This window comes from Schistocerca gregaria, chromosome 6 (assembly GCF_023897955.1).
Source record: "Schistocerca gregaria isolate iqSchGreg1 chromosome 6, iqSchGreg1.2, whole genome shotgun sequence".
In the NCBI taxonomy this organism is placed as follows: Eukaryota; Metazoa; Arthropoda; class Insecta; order Orthoptera; family Acrididae; genus Schistocerca; species Schistocerca gregaria.
In genome coordinates this window covers 136,608,712-136,622,037 of record NC_064925.1, presented here as the reverse complement: position 1 = coordinate 136,622,037, position 13,326 = coordinate 136,608,712, and the positions used below count along the sequence as shown (strand labels likewise).

General features: G+C 44.6%; 1 protein-coding gene across 2 annotated transcripts in view; it reads left to right on the top strand.

The window, feature by feature from the left end:
- The window catches only part of LOC126278581 (QRFP-like peptide receptor), a 1,030,767-nt gene that overhangs the window by 334,024 nt on the left and 683,417 nt on the right, over positions 1 to 13,326 (top strand). The window lies entirely within an intron of this gene.

Here is a 13,326-nt window from a genome sequence, read left to right as displayed (position 1 = left end):
AAATTAGAGCTCGTACTGAGGCGTTCAGACAGTCGTTTTCCGCTCGCGCTATCCGCGAGTGGAACACAGGGGTGTGGGGGGCTGGGAGGGGGGATGGGGGGGGGGGGGACATGACTTTAGCGCGAATAGTGCTCTCCGCCACACACCACATGGTGGCTAGTGGAGTATATATGTAGATGTAGAATGTGTCTTATGCAGTTATGCTTGCTTTGAATACGGTAGTGTACATTGTCCTATTTACTAAACTGCGTTGTGATGATAAATGCATAGGACATGAGGATGGTAGCTGATGTTTCAGACGGCCAGTGTTACCTAGTAACTCTTTGACAAGTCCTCCCTATGTACGCAGCCAAAGGAAACGTGGTTTGGGTACTCATTTTCACCACAGTTGGGCGGAGGAGACGGTATGTTGTTGGTGCAGTGGAGGTATTGTCTGGATGGACCGTGCTTGAACTCATGTGTTTGACGACTTAGAAATTCCGATCCACACCTGATTCCACGGTACCATCGTCATGTTGGTGTCATCATGCCTCAGTGAATTTCTTTCGCCTTTAAATTTTGTTTGCATCTGATTATAACATTAGGAGAATGTAAACTGTAAACAATGACTATTCTAGCGTATGTTTAAATCTCATTGACAGCATTCTGTGCTTTTTAGGTTAACCTAAAATGCGTTTTGTGGTCAGCTGAGCTTTACTAAGTGCTAAAGGTGAATCTCATTTTAGAAATTAATTGAAAGGAGATTTCTTTAGAATGTTAGCATTGCCGTTGATATATGTTTTTGTTCTTGGTTCTTTCTGACTATTTATATGTATGGTTGGTACTTTTCCCCAGTTTCGGATTTGTTACTATTTTCTATATTTCTTTCCTTTGCGGGTCTAGGAAACCCTTCAGTTTTGTTTCGTTATTTATTATCACATGCGATATGTAATTGCAAATGAACCACGCTAACTTTGGCAAACGTAGAGGCCCGAATTTGTAAGTAGTGTCCTGTTCGATGTGCCTTGTGGCTGCTGAAGTAGTATATTTGCATAATACAGCATTATCCATTTCCAAACGTCCGTCATTGGAACATCCAACCTTTCTGTGTATGGTGGTATTGGCAGTATGGAGTCTGTTCTGGGTGGATACTGTACCGTCGCTCTGCGATGGATAAGTCATTGGTATAGATATATAGGTCAGAGCGTACGTCCGAAGCTACGCTCTCCTCAGCGATATTTCTCTATGTAGTCTTTCCGAGCATGTCCAGTATTTGCAAGTGAATGTGCCATGTCACTCGTTTATCTGATGATAATATTTCGGTAATACACTTTGTGCTATGATTGCTTCTTATTTTCATTTTTTCTACAGGAGGTTGAACGTATTTAATATGGGTGGAAGTATCCCTTAGTATTGGTCCACTTCGTACAGTTTCTCCAGGTGTGCCCCATGCTTCCTCGAAGAGTATTAGTCAACGCACGACTTGCAATTTCACTTTCGCCAGTATCTCTTCTCCTACCCTCCAAAACAGATCTAGTACTACTGGGAGAAAGGACAATGAGGACAAATGAGTTATCCACAGCCTAGAAGATTGTTTCCCGAATCAATTTTTAGTCTGCAGTCGAGCGTGCACTGTGCAATGAAAATTCATTAATCAATTTTTAGTCTACAGTCGAGCGTTTGCTGAACAGTGAAAATTCATTCTGGAGAGAACGCCACCTTTATAAAGGGAGGATTTAATAGTGGCATTTAACAACGGAACTTCACTAGAAAACAACTGCGAGTTATTACCAGAATCAGGTAAGAAACGGGACGCACTTTCCCTACGCCTTACACATCTTAATTGTTAGAAGCATATAGTACTGTGATGTCAGCTCCTTTGTATTAATGGTGGACCATTGCTGGTTTTACGGCTGGCGGTGTCAGACCTTCGCGAAATTAACTTCGGCACTTTGCCAATAGAAACATTAAGCGGAGTGCTATGGCTCGTCACAGATCAGCTGGAGGGAATTACCGGTGACAGATGGGCAGACACTTGGAGAGGGTAGTTGCCGTAATACCGCTCGGGCTGCAGCGAGTTCTGGCAGAGGAGAGCTTGAGGGACGAAGCAGATGTCCGCGACTGGCTGACGTCCACACGTATCTCAACAACTCACTGAAAAATCAAAACAGATACTACCTTGTGCAATTCTTATTGTCTGTTTTCCGTTTCATTCTCGTGTGGAACGAGGAAAAGGCAACCGGGAGCACAAAATCTGCAAAACGATGCAGTCAATTCCTTTAAATACTTAGAATTTTAGTGGGTTTATAGAACAATAAAGTACAGAGGGTTTGAGGCACAGATAACTAAGACACATAGTTTGATAAAAGTGTGGCAGAAAAAATAAAATATAACTTTATGCGTATTCTCATGTTCGTAAGGTGTAGAATTTGGGGAGACTTAGCACAAGCTCTAGTACTTCCTGTCTATAAAAACTCAGACAGAATGCTGTGAGAGAATAAAGTAGGAATATGGTAATTAAAATAGGATAAAATTATATCCAGTGTGTGTAACATTCTTTATTCGACCGCAACTCAAAGAAAATCGGCGGGTGTTTCAAAACGTCCATGTTCTGTTCATGGAGTATTCGAGGCGTGTAGCAATTTTAATGTCCAGTAGTGTACATTTTCTCTGATCATGCAGTAACACTTCAGCATTAGGATGTTGTTTCAGTTTATTACCTGTTTAAATATATTCACAACACTTTTTCAGGCAGTATCCAATTATGCAAAAGGTACCCGCAATAGTAAATCGTTGCCCGACACACAGTTCAGGAGATGCGACGCTATAAACACTGAGATGTGTGAAAAACAATAACATGTTCAACCACAATGATTTTACAAGTTAAACTTCAAGTATTTAACCCATAAACCAACTTATAAAGGTATTACTTATATGTCGTGTGGGGTTACGATTGCAGTTCCCATCAACGTTTTAAATGTTGTACTGTGCAAGACATCAGCATGCAAAGGTTTACCGTAAGATGCTGCTTCATTTGCTGAAACCATATGGTGTATTCAGATAAACTACTATAAGTAAAACGAGATTTGTTGCTCTTTCAGGTCACCTAAGCGTGGATATACGATGTGATCCGCACAACTACAGAGACACACTGCTGAAATACAGTCTGTTGCCGGTCAGTCCATGTGTGGTGCATCTGGTTGTCTAGGCCTTGTATAGTGCCGTGCGTTCTGCAGGTGGCGTATTGGGCGACCCCTGACACCCTCAATTCTAGAGAGGTCAAGCGATTGAGAACCCTTTCAACGAAGCCTGAGAATAGCCGTCGGCACAGCCCGGGCGTAAACTGGACTCGTCGTTTAAGGCAATCTGCCTACGGTCTACTTCAGCCCAGCGTGCCTTTTCGCGAAAGTGTGGGAAACAGAGCTGACCATCACTGGCAGGATTAACACACTACTGGCCATTAAAATTGCTACACCAAGAAGATATGCAGATGATTACCGGGTATTCATTGGACAAATATATTATACTAGAACTGACATGTGATTACATTTTCACGCAATTTGGGTGCATAGATCCTGAGAAATCAGTACCCAGAACAACCACCTCTGGCCGTAATAACGGCCTTGATACGCCAGGGCATCGAGTCAAACAGAGCTTCGATGGCGTGTTCAGGTACATGCAGCTTCAACACGATATCGCAGTTCATCAGGAGTAGTGACTGGGGTGTTGTGACGAGCCAGTTGCTCGGCCACCATTGACCACACGTTCTCAGTTGGTGAGAGACCTGGAGAATGTGTTGGACAGGGCAGCAGTCGAACATTTTCTGTATCCAAAAAGGCCCCTACAGGACCTGCAACATGCGGTCGTCCATTATCCTGCTGAAATGTAGGATTTCACAGGGATCGAATGAAGGTTAGAGCCACGGGTCGTAACACATCTGAAATGTAATGTCCACTGTTCAAAGTGCCGTCAATGTGAACAAGACAGCTTCAGGCAGTGTTGGCTTCGGTCACACAGCTTGAGGCTGTTACCAATGGGCAACACTGTGGGGGTCCGGATGGGGTTTGTCGGGGACGGCCAGCTCGTCCCACGCATCCCACGATCGGACTACGACTGTGGCTGCCCAGGATACTGCCCACATTGAGGCTGATCCCTCACCTGTGGTAGAGTGGGAGGTCGTCTCGAGGTGTGGCAGGGGGTGAAAGATATTCCGGAGGGCTGAACGGAAGGCCTCTCCAGTTTGTCTGACCAACCGGTTTCAGGCTCTGTCTCCGACTGATACTGAAGTTCGGCCTTCAGTCTGCAAGATCCGAGCAGTCGCAGAGGGTGGGCTTACTGGTAGTTGGGAGCTCCAATGTCAGGCACGTAATGGGGCCCCTTAGGGATATGGCAGCAAAAGAGGGGAAGAAAACCAATGTGCACTCCGTGTGCATACCGGGGGGAGTCATTCCAGATGTGGAAAGGGTCTTTCCCGTTGCCATGAAGGGTACAGGGTGCACCCATCTGCAGGTGATCGCTCATGTCGGCACCAATGATGTGTGTCGCTATGGATCGGAGGAAATCCTCTCTGGCTTCCGGCGGCTATCTGATTTGGTGAAGACTGCCAGTCTCGCTAGCGGGAGTTCACCATCTGCAGCATCGTCGACAGGAGTGACTGCGGACCTTTGGTACAGAGCCGAGTGGAGGGTCTGAATCAGATGCTGAGACGGTTCTGCGACCGTGTGGGCTGCGGATTCCTCGACTTGCGCCATAGGGTGGTGGGGTTTCAGGTTGCGCTGGATAGGTCAGGAGTCCACTACACGCAGCAAGCGGCTACACGGGTAGCAGGGGCTGTGTGGGGTGAACTGGGCGGTTTTTTAGGTTAGATGGCCTCGGGCAAGTACAGAAAGGGCAACAGCTTCAAAGGGTGCGGGGCAAAGTCAGGACATTCGGGGACCAAGCAGCAATCGGTATTGTAAACTGTCGAAGCTGCATTGGTAAAGTACCGGAACTTCAAGCGCTGATAGAAAGCACCGAAGCTGAAATCGTTATAGGTACAGAAAGCTGGCTGAAGCCAGAGATAAATTCAGCCGAAATTTTTACAAAGGCACAGACGGTGTTTAGAAAGCATAGATTGCATGCAACCGGTGGTGGCGTGTTTGTCGCTGTTAGTAGTAGATTATCCTGTAGTGAAGTAGAAGTGGATAGTTCCTGCGAAATATTATGGGTGGAGGTTACACTCAACAACTGAGCTAGGTTAATAATTGGCTCCTTTTACTGACCTCCCGACTCAGCAACATTAGTGGCAGAACAGCTGTGAGAAAATTTGGAATACATTTCACATAAATTTTCTCAGCATATTATAGTCTTAGGTGGAGATTTCAATTTACCAGATATAGACTGGGATACTCAGATGTTTAGGACAGGTGGTAGGGACAGAGCGTCGAGTGACATTATACTGAGTGTACTATCCGAAAATTACCTCGAGCAATTAAACAGAGAACCGACTCGTGGAAAAAACATCTTGGGCCTACTCATAACAAACAGACCCGAACTTTTCGACTCTGTAAGTGCAGAACAGGGAATCAGTGATCATAAGGCCGTTGCAGCATCCCTGAATATGGAAGTTAATAGGAATATAGAAAAAGGGAGGAAGGTTTATCTGTTTAGCAAGAGTAATAGAAGGCAGGTTTCAGACAACCTAACAGATCAAAACGAAAATCTCTGTTCCGACACTGACAATGTTGAGTGTTTATGGAAAAAGTATAAGGCACTTGAAAAATGCGTTTTAGACAGGTACGTGCCGAGTAAAACTGTGAGGGACGAAAAAAACCCACCGTGGTTCAACAAACTAGTTAGGAAACTACTGCGGAAGCAAAGAGAGCTTCACTCTAAGTTTAAACGCAGACAAAACCTCTCAGACAAACGGAACCTAAATGATGTGAAAGTTAGCGTAAGGAGGGCTATGCGTGAAGCGTTCAGTGAATTCGAAAGTAAAATTCTATGTACCGACTTGACAGAAAATTCTAGGAAGTTCTGGTCTTATGTTAAATCAGTAAGTGGCTCGAAACAGCATATCCAGACACTCCGGGATGATGATGGCTTTGAAACAGAGGATGACACGCGTAAAGTTGAAATACTAAACACCTTTTTCCAAAGCTGTTTCACAGAGGAAGACCGCACTGCAGTTCCTTCTCTAAATCCTCGCACAAATGAAAAATTGGCTGACATCGAAATGAGTGTCCAAGGAATAGAAAAGCAACTGAACTCACTCAACACAGGAAAGTCCACTGGACCTGACGGGATACCAATTCGATTCTATACAGAGTACTCGAAAGAACTTGGCCCCCTTCAACAGCAGTATGCCGCAGGTCTCTATAGGAACGGAAGGTTCCAAATGATTGGAAAAGAGCACAGGTAGTCCCAGTCTTCAAAAAGGGTCGTCGAGCAGATGCGCAAAACTATAGACCTATATCTCTGACGTCGATCTGTTGTAGAATTTTAGAACATTGTTTTGCTCGAGTATCATGTCGTTTTTGGAAACCCAGAATCTAATCTGTAGGAATCAACATGGAATCCGGAAACAGCGATCATGTGAGACCCAACTCGCTTTATATGTTCATGAGACCCAGAAATTATTAGATACAGGCTCCCAGGTAGATGCTATTTTCCTAGACTTCCGGAAGGCGTTCGATACAGTTCCGCACTGTCGCCTGATAAACAAAGTAAGAGCCTACGGAATATCAGACCAGCTGTGTGACTGGATTGAAGAGTTTTTAGCAAACAGAACACAGCATGTTGTCATCAATGGAGAGACATCTACAGACGTTAAAGTAACCTCTGGCGTGCCACAGGGGAGTGTTATGGGACCATTGCTTTTCACAATATATATAAATGACGTAGTAGATAGTGTCGGAAGTTCCATGCGGCTTTTCGCGGATGATGCTGTAGTATACAGAGAAGTTGCAGCATTAGAAAATTGTAGCGAAATGCAGGAAGATCTGCAGCGGGTAGGCACTTGGTGTAGGGAGTGGCAACTGACCCTTAACATAGACAAATGTAATGTGTTTCGTATACATAGAAAGAAGGATCCTTTATTGTATGATTATCTGAAAGCGGAACAAACACTGGTAGCAGTTACTTCTGTAAAATATCTGGGAGTATGCGTGCGGAACGATTTGAAATGGAATGATCACATAAAATTAATTGTTGGTAAGGCGGGTACCAGGTTGAGATTCATGGGAGAGTCCTCAGAAAATGTAGTCCATCAACAAAGGAGGTGGCTTACAAAACACTCGTTCGACCTATACTTGAGTATTGCTCATCAGTGTGGGATCCGTACCAGATCGGGTTGACGGAGGAGATAGAGAAGATCCAAAGAAGAGCGGCGCGTTTCGCCACAGGGTTATTTGGTAACCGTGATAGCGTTACGGAGATGTTTAGCAAACTCAAGTGGCAGACTCTGCAAGAGAGGCGCTCTGCATCGCGGTGTAGCTTGCTCGCCAGGTTTCGAGAGGGTGCGTTTCTGGATGAGGTATCGAATATACTGCTTCCCCCTACTTATACCTCACGAGGAGATCACGAATGTAAAATTAGAGAGATTCGAGCGCGCACGGAGGCTTTCAGACAGTCGTTCTTCCCGCGAACCCTACGCGACTGGAACAGAAAAGGGAGGTAATGACAGTGGCACGTAAAGTACCCTCCGCCACACACCGTTGGGTGGCTTGTGGAGTATGAATGTAGATGTAGATGTAGAGGAGACCGAGACGTGTAACCAGTGGCACCCCATACCATCAAGCCGGGTGATACGCCAGTATGGCAATGACGAATACACGCTTCCAATGTGTGTTCACAGCGATGTCGCCATACACGGATGCGACCATCATGATGTTGTAAACAGAACCTGGATTAATCCGAAAAAATGACGTTTTGCCATTCGTGCACCCACATTCGTCGTTGAGTACGCCATCGCAGGCGATCCTGTCTGTGATGCAGCGTCAGGGGTAACCGTAGCCATGGTCTCCGAGCTGATAGTCCATGCTGCTGCAAACATCGTCGAACTGTTCGTGCAGATGGTTGTTGTGTTGCAAACGTCCCCATCTGTTGACTCAGGGATAGAGACGCGGCTACACGATTCGTTACAGCCATGCGGATAAGATGCCTCTCATCTCGATATCTAGTGGTACGAGGCCGTTGCGGTCCAGCACGGCGTTCCGTATTACCTGCCTGAAACCACCGATTCCATATTCTGCTAACAGTCATTGGATCTCGACCAACGGGAGTAGCAATGTCGCGATACGATAAAACGAAATCGCGATAGGCTGCAATCCGACCTTTATCAAAGTGGAAACGTGATGGTACGTATTTCTCCTCTTTACACGAGGCATCACAACAACGTTTCACCAGGCAACTCCGGTCAACTGCTCTTTGTGTATGAGAAACCGGTTGGAAACTTTCCTCATGTCAACTCATTGTAGGTGTCGCCACCGGCGCCAAACTCGTGTGAATGCTCTGAAAAGCTAATCATTTGCATATCACAGCCTCTTCTTCCTGTCGGTTAAATCTCGCGTCTGTAGCACGTCATCTCCGTGGTGTACCAATTTTAATGGCCAGTAGTGTAACTAGCGGCCAAAGGTCGGACAATATAGCACGAATATATTCTCTCATCCGACATGCTAAAGTGGTGACAGACGTTAGACCATATGTCTGTGTCATAACGAGCCCTTTCCCAAATTCAGAATTGAGTCAAGTTTTCTGCATGACGCGTGATGCAATATCTCAAGCGGAAACAGAGCTCCATTACATGCATCAGCCTACATAGTTTATTAACTAACTTCGCTCCAAACCTATTTCTTTTTCTCGTTGCTCTCTTTGCTTATGGTGTGTCAAAAGAATATCAAGAAAGCACTTTTAAGTCATCAAAATATAAGATTTAGTGGAACAGAAGACTGTCTCCCTAAACAGCAACACAAGACTGTTTCAACTTAACTGCCACCCAAAGTGACCACTCTCGTTGCAAGACAGCGTATTTTATATATCTGCATCGAAAATCGATGTATCTTGTAATTTTAGCCAAACGGTAACAGCTTTCTTGACAGTATCGGCGTCGTGGAATCTCTTGCTAGTTAGCTCTCAGTAGCAACAACTTTATGTCAGCCAAGTATACTCGATTCCGTTGACAAAATACGAATTCGTGACTGAGAGGTGATTTCTTTTTAATTCAGGAAGATGGACTGGCCAATATGACCACTAAAAAAAAAATACGGGTCAGTTTCCAACAGTAGATTCCATTACGGCAGACGACACCGCTTTTCAACAAAATACGAGAGTGAAACCTGACATCGCACTGGAAACTAAACGTGATCTCTAAACATTAACTTGAATGTTTAACTATATGCTGAAACAACTTTTTAGCTGCTTTCTGGCCAATTTTCGGTCATGTCGTGGTGAAAACGCAATCTCATTCAAGGAAATACCGTGATACAACTATTAAACTTTCGCAAACGCAACATAACATCTGTTCACGTGTTTCAGATGGAAATAGGTTAGTGAGTATTAGCAAGGTGATCTGCAAAGCTAACACACTGAAGGAAAAAAACGCAGCACCGAGAACGAGTTGTGCGACATAAACGAAAGTTGGAGGGAGTGTTTCTACATCTGAAAAATGGTGTCTCTTCAAATCTTCAGATCATTCTAGCTGCATTAGAGTGGTGTTAGCAGCGTTACTATGAGCATGCAAAACACGTATGCTTTAAATGCACGATGTAACGGTCATGAGCGTAAGTTACATTTGAGACTGGATGTGATTTCATGTTAGTCAAGAATGCCTTTAACACGACAAAACGGTATTACCAGCACCTCACTGAGTTTGAACGAGGTCGTGTAAAAGGGCTACACGAACCTGGATGTTCCTTCTGGCATACTGCAGAAACGCTTGGCAGAAATGTACCCACTGTGCCTGATTACTGAAAGCGGAGCCCACGAGAATGCACGTTTGCATACTTGTATTTAACGTTGTGACGGTTACACCGGTTATTAACGTACCAGCATTTCACATTGCAGTGTCTTATCTGCGTTTTCACTGATGTCTGATCGTGCAGTGTTAATCATTTAAATGCATTATCTAGACAAATGTATTCTCGAAATTTCATTACTCTACGACAATTATTTATATTTTCCCGTCATGCAAATATGTGGCGTAAAGTGATTCTCATTGGCAAACAGTCGTGCAATGCATAGGTGCATGCCATTTGTGACATCTGAACTTCCATTGAAATCTGATATTATTAATTTCTGAGTTCTAGTGATTTTCGAAGAACTTATTAAGAGAAGTTCAAATGGCTCTGAGCACCATGTTACTTAACTTCTGAGGTCATCAGTCCCCTAGAACTTAGAACTACTTAAACCTAACTAACCTAAGGACATCACACACATCCATGCCCGAGGCAGGATTCGAATCTGCGACCGTAGCAGTCGCACGGTTCCGGACTGCGCGCCTAGAACCGCTAGACCACCGCGGCCGGCCAACTAACCTAAGGACATCACACACATCCATGCCCGAGGCAGGATTCGAACCTGCGACCGTAGCGGTCACGCGGTTCCGAACTCAAGCGCTTAGAACCGAAAGGCCACAACGGCCGGCTATTAAGAGAAGTGATCTGAAGAATGAGTTTCCAGTAGAACTTTGTTCGTCAGAAAACTGCGACACAAATACAGTATTCCACAGTATTCCCCGGTAAGCTGAAAGATTACGTAATACGTGGTAGTAATATATGACTCTATGAAGCGAGGGCACTGTTTGTTTATAGAGATCCGTTAAATGGGACAAAGAGTCAGGATATGACCAGTGCTGGCCTTGAACACACTAAGGCACGTGGTTCCAAGAACGAACACAGACAGTTTCAACTTATTAAACTGACGAATGCGGAAAATATTTCAAATTTAATCTAATGTTCACTATTTAAGATGCATACTAGCCAGCCAGCTTTTCACAGGCGACTGCAAGCAATCTCAAGTACTACACAAAGTATTACTGCATGTTTTTACAATACAAAACTTTATTAAGCGGTTTGCTCGTGTCTGATATACTGAGAGGGGGATTAATTCCACGAATGCACAAAAGCGAATGAAATACGGCTGTATATCACTGTCCACGAGGGCATGCGAGTATGAACTGATAACAAAGGACAGCTAAAATCCATTGTAATTTGAATAAGCGAACCTTAGGGAAATTTGCTCTCGCTAGCCATCACCTGAAATGCAAATGCGTCTACGTGAATGCATTCGGATTCCTCCGTAAGTGTTGCTTAATCCAAGAGCATGTTGTTGCATCGTCCAACAAGTATAATACATTACCGCAGAGTAGGTCTAAACGGAATAAAATTCAGCGTCAGAATGGAACTTCCAACTGACCATGTTTCCATTCAGCCGAAATTCCGTGACCACCCTCCACTTTGCTTCGCGCTAGCCAAAGTCCTTCACCTATGATGATTGACATGTGATGTACAGAGTGTCCTAGGACGAATGTTAAGTATTTAGGGATTTGGCAGGAACGATCATTCGAAGCAAAACAATCTGTTAAACATGAAGAGCATACCTTTAGAGCTAAGAGCACTTTTCCATATTCTATACTGTGCAACAAAGCTCTTCTACTGCAACGCCTTAGCCTTCCATATTTTTGGGAACTGCTAGTACCTAATGAAAAAAGCGAAAACTGTCAAGTAAAACTGGGATCAACAATGCATACCTTAAGAGCTATGAGCACTTGTTCAATAGATCACATGTATCATAGTAATAAAGATGCGTAAGTGCTCGTAGCTTTAAGGTATTAACTTCCATGTGTAGCAGACACTTTTGCTTCGAATAATCGTGCCTGGCATATTCTCTGAATGCGGATCATTCCCCCTGCTACATCCTGTATAGTACAGTATTTGTCACAAGATCTTGAGGATATAGCATATAATTTGCACAAGTATATTCGCTATTTTCATCTGTCACTGAATTGTATACGAACGTGGCTAAATTTCAAAAGGAACGTAAATAGATGTAGACTTTCAGTATATCCATTTCACGTACGCTACACAAGGTAAGACTGACGGATGCTAGAAACGGTTTCACGACAAGAACAGCGGATTTAAAATAGCACGAATAATGGCGAAACCTGATACCAGACGTGTTCTGGACGCCAGTATCGATTCCACCAGAGACACTGAATGAGACAGCCGGTGTGACCTCGCGGTGCTGTAATAGACACTATAATAGTCTGAGACCCCCCACCCCCTCGACACCCCATCCTGCACTGCCCTTGTTTTCCAGACTTAATTGGCGTGAGCTCCACTGGAAGCTCCTGCGACTCTCGACACGAAAACGCCGTGTTAGTTGGTGATGTTCCATCCGGCCTTCGTGTTCAATTTAAGCTCCGTAATAAGAGAAGAAACCCAATAAGCCTTACTCGTCCTCGACGAAGGAAACATTCATTAACTCGCTCGCATCTGGTCAATGACACCCTGGCGGATTCGTTACGCATCCAAAAATAAGACGCGTGGCGTGTCAGCGTTTCTGTTGGGACCACATCAGTATTGTTTCCAGCAACAGCGAATAGCGTTGACAGTCAATGTTTTATAGAAGAACGCGATGTGAAACGCTCAAAACGTGCCCTGCACTACCTACTCCCTCAGTCTAAAACGTTTCGAGACTGGATTAGTGAGACAAAAAAAAATTTAAGATGAAACTTCATGACAGATTAAAACTGTATGCTGTACCGGGACTCGAACCCGGGATCTTCCCCAAGTACGGCACCGACCTGTCCTCACAGCTTTACTTCCACCGGTGCCTCTTCTCCTACCTTCCAAACTTCACAGAAGTTCTCCTGTGAAACCTGCAGGACTATCACTACTAGGAGAGAGGATGTAGCGGAGATATGGCTTAGCCACAGCCCGGGAGATGTTTCCAGAATGAATTTTTCACTCTGCAGCGGAGTGTGCGCTGGTGTAAAACTTCCTGGAAGATTAGAACTGTGTGACGGTCCGGGACTTCAGCCCGGAACCTTTGCCGTACTGGTTTTAATGCTTCAGCTGTTCTTCAAAGTATCCTCCCTCCCCCCACTTGAGTAGAAAGCACGAAACATCCATAGATCCGTATGAAACAGTGCAGCTTTTGTTTGGTGTGTCGTTCATCTCTTGCCTCACATTGGCACCTTCTCCGCTTTTGATGAGCCTTCAGACACCCATTCTCCGTCGTTTTGTTGTAGGTTCGGTAACATCAAGTCTCTTCACCAGTGATGATTTTTCCCTGAAAATAATTGTCTGTGTTTTGCCAGGTATCCACGTGCTGTTGTTTTTGTTTGGGGTCATGGAGTATCGGACAAAC